Source organism: Xenopus tropicalis, chromosome 4, assembly GCF_000004195.4.
Source record: "Xenopus tropicalis strain Nigerian chromosome 4, UCB_Xtro_10.0, whole genome shotgun sequence".
NCBI classification, from domain to species: Eukaryota; Metazoa; Chordata; class Amphibia; order Anura; family Pipidae; genus Xenopus; species Xenopus tropicalis.
The window spans coordinates 68,580,395-68,584,819 of record NC_030680.2 but is presented as its reverse complement, the minus strand read 5'-3'; the positions used below and the strand labels follow the sequence as shown (position 1 = coordinate 68,584,819).

General features: G+C 40.7%; 1 non-coding gene across 1 annotated transcript; it reads right to left on the bottom strand.

Annotated features, from left to right (window-relative positions):
* Positions 1 to 4,069: 4,069 nt before the first annotated feature.
* Positions 4,070 to 4,211, bottom strand: LOC116410678. The gene has a single exon (XR_004222585.1). It is a non-coding gene; the product is annotated as a U4 spliceosomal RNA (small nuclear RNA).
* Positions 4,212 to 4,425: the final 214 nt, after the last annotated feature.

Sequence of the window (4,425 nt, the reverse complement as noted above, 5' to 3'; positions counted from 1 at the left end):
ATAAACTTGGTGAAGGGAAAACGTTAGGGCATATTCACATTTTGTTTCCCTCTATTCTCATTAGCCCTTCTTCCTTTAATTTGAGAAAGTTCTAATTGGATACTTTCCAACTCTTTTTTAAATGCTCCCCATGCCTTTTGGAGATAGAAGTTCTCTGCACTCAGGCTTTCTTTCTGAGTTTTAAGAACCTGATATGGGATCCATGTATTCCCATTCCTACTTTTCTTTTGAAATCCCCACCTAGAGGAATTCCAATTCTCTCTTTCATTGTACCAATTATTATTATCCCAATAATAGTTTTTCATGGTACAATACCTGGCTATGTGGCCAACTTTTGAACACACATAGCACCTAAACACTTTCTTTTCTGTGTGTTTTTTAACTGAATTGTTACAATTCTGTTTAGCAGGGAGAGAAACCTTTATCGCCGACACCCTTTCCTTGTTATGCTGCAGGGGGTTAGAAACCTGTTTTCCTGGACTGTTGTCTTTCAGTTTATCAGCCCTGTACTCTGCACAATTAGAAATCAATTTAGAAGGCCTGGCATGACTAGTACATTCTAAACTAGTCACATTACCTTCACTTGCAGTTTCACATTTCCTACTGCTTTCATTTAAACCATTAGCAGACAGATCTCTACCCTTAGTATTACTCTGCCCGGTAACAGCTAATACAACAGGACTTCTTAACTGAGCTTTTAACCCTTTAATCTCTGATGAATGATCAGCTCCTACATTGCTGGTTGAGGTTGCAACCAAACTTTTAATGGTGCCCTCTGCATCTCTCAGCCTCTGTTGGAGCTGCGCAATCTCTTTCTTATTTTCTGCCATTGTTTGCTGGTTGCTAATGGAAATAGCAGCAGCATTTTCAACAGAAAATTTTAGAGAATCAATCGTATCATTCAAATAAAAAATCTTTTCCTCCAGATTCTCTTTCTGCACCGCTAGAGTTTTATACTGTTCTGCTATCCAGCAGGCAGCAAAAACTAGTGCACATTTCCCTTTTGCTTTAGACATGCATTTTTCCTGTATTGCCCTGGTCACATAAACCTGAGCCTCAGCCCATGGATCTGGAGATCCCTTCATACACTTAACATGACAAGGGGACTCCTCAATTGCCCTTCACCTTCAGCCATCCCTCTGAACCCCATTGTTACATACATTAATAAAACACCAGGAGCCGGAAATGGGTTAAAAAGAGGCCACAGCATTTATTCACATTTTATCAAATAAATAGGACCTTGCCAGCCTCACCCCAAGGCAATATTCAAAGCCAGAATTCCATAAGAGATCGCTACTATGATCTGCTGTTCCTTACTGAAGACTTGAGATCAGCACTATGTCATTATATCCACCACTGAGTATTAGGCTGCCTCTACCTACAGAGAGGATGGCCCCAAACTCTGCTACCAGCAGGAGCTGCATCTCCCACCATGAGAGAAGTTCAGCAGCCCTGCTGCCGGTCCTGAATCTGCAGTGCCTCGATGATAGGAAATCCAAGCAAGCTGTCACCTAGCACAAGCAGTAGTAGCGTCTGTATAATCAACCCACCGTGCAGTCAAAGGAGAGAAGCTCCTTTCTCCCTCTTCTAAAATTTCCTGTGCAGTACTCTGGCAAGGTCCTACCGCTGCTGTGACAGATACAACTTAAAATACATTAACATATATCAACTGTTTTGATCCAGAGGAAGGCAAAAAACCCAGCCTGAAGCCTGTGCCAATTATGCCTCAAGAGGGAAAAAATTCCTTCCTGACCCCACCTGGCGATCGGAAAATTCCCTGGATCAAGGATTTGACTTTCATTTAACATAAATAATACCATGCAGACTCTCACATTCATACTGTATAGTGTTACCGAAACCACAATATAACAGTGCATATAGGAAAACATTCACATTCTGTTATTAACAGATAATATGAGAGCATAAAGAAGAAAATATCCTGGCATTTTACAAAATATGCAAAAATAAGGGGAGGGTGGGTGGGATGTTTCTACCTGTTCAGAAGATAGGAAGTGAACTCCTTCTCTTGTGACATCACATCCCTATGCTTCTCCACCCCCAGCCTAGCTTTCCCCCTCCTTAACTTATTGCTTCTCACCCAATCACAGCTGCATCTGATTTTTCCAATCTTTAAACATAAACCAGTGTAATCTGGCTGCTGGTCATTCGGATCCCTTGTCATGCAGCCCCTGCGTTTATAGCTTCAGGGCTTCCTATCTCCCCTGAGCACGTGACCTTGGCAATCTTTTTAGCTAAGACATCCATTATTTAAACTTAAAACAAAGACTAAAACAACACAAAACAAAACAATCGATTGGTTTGCTACACAATAATATACACTTATAAATATGAATTAAATGCCATGCATTGCTCTCCTGCCTGCATTCGCCATCTGTAAGATTTTGACTATATATAATAATAATAATATAATATTAATAATAATATTAATCACCCCTCTTACTAGGGTTCTGGTTCTTTTGAGAAGCAGACAAATAACCCACACCAATAAGTGTATATTAAAATGAATATATTGAGTAGCAAATCAATGGATTGTTACACTTAAATGATTAATTAACACAAAAAATATTTATACATTATTTACATTTAAAGATTAATGACAAAATCTACATTATAGCTACCGATGAACAAAGAACATGGTGGTCTGATTCCTAGCCATGGCCTTCTCTCCCCGGTCTGTCTCACATCCTGCCCAGTCCCCAGGTGCTCCTTCCCAGGTTGCTCTCCCAGGTTGCTCTTCCCCGGTTGCCCCCTTGACCACTGTCCAGCCCACATTTATGCACCTTTCAGCCACTGCCCCCCACATACCAACTGATCAGATGGGGGTTGATACAAACCACACCTTGCCCATTGTTCAGTAACTGTTGAGTTTTATGGCTTCTCGGGGACGTACTGTCCCACCATCCACAGAAAAACCCTTAGATATGGAGATTTGGCTTCGGGTGCAACTTGAAAAACTGGTTTATAGTAATCAGTTTAGTAATCAGTAGAGCTCCCCCCATACTCAGTGTATAACACAATAGAGCCACAAACACACATATATATTTATATATATCACAAATAATGGCACCCAAATACACGATTTCTTACACTTTTCGCCTTTTTTTTTTTCAATTTGAATGGCTACACAACAGCTTTGTTTATATAAACTATAGTAGGATTTCTGAAGCAAGTACACAACTTTTACCAGTGCAGGGCAATAGTACATAATAAACATTATTTTGATACAATGTAATTTTTTACTGTTAATGTTCTTTTAAATGTAGAGTCTTGGTCTTCTTTGCAGAACATGGCTGGAAAAATAAGTTGAGTATTTATGCTCATTAAAGTGCTTTGAAAGATCTATTAAAAATAGTATCAATACAGAAGAAAATTAACCTGGTAGCAACTCACTGTAATAAAGAAAATTAGAGAGTACTGAAAAACATAAATGTAACAGTTATGGCTGAAATCCAAACATTATGGAGGTCATTTACTAAGACACCAACTCTTTGAGCACTCATTCGAACTCTCCAAGCGTATTTTTGCCAAATTTTTCGGCGCTTCGTAAGCATTTTCGTGATATTTGCTATCTTCAGAAATTTTTGCATCCAATCCGAAATTATCCCATTCGGGATTCGAACTCGTGATTTAATGAATCGGCCCCTATGGGTGCTCTAAATCCCACATTCATTTTAAGTGTGTCTGGCCAAACTAAAACCCTTACTATAAGGCTAATGTTGAGTCATTGCCTGTGAGTCCTACCCGAAGGTATGGGCGCCGATGCTCATGTGTCCAAGGCTTTCACCAATGAACAGCATGTGTGGGCAGATCCACCTTCGCCGAAGCTAGGGTGAGAACCACCAAGTCTTGGCCTAGGGTCAAGCCCAGAGGACTATGACACCTATCCAGGGTGCACAAATCAAACACAAAAAGGGTGCAGAAGTGTACGGGTGCAATGCCATTAATCGCCTTGGTAAGGCTCCAGCTGGCAGCTGGAAGGAATAAAAGAAAAATACCTCCCGGCCGCCTAATGGCTGTGGCAAGGAAGTGAAGCATGATTAGGCATAATGAGCATGTGCGAAGCCCCCGACAAAAAATAAGTCAGCAGGTCTTCCCTAATGGAAACACAGCCCCTCCGCTTTCATCACAATTAGCAAAAATCACGCCTCGGTTTGACCTCATTGTCTGTGATACTGCCACTGCGCAAAGGCTAATGCCAGACGAGGCATAGGGCGGATATTTTCGACCTCATCTGGCATTAGCCTAACATGGTTTAGACCACTGGGCAACTAGATGATACTTTTTTTCCATATTGTAAGTTTTTGAAGTGGGAATTGCTTATTTGCATATGCAAAGTAGGGCTCAGAATTGGTTCACAATTTAGCCCAGTCTTTTGTGGTAATTCAGTATTTGGTCAAGACTCAA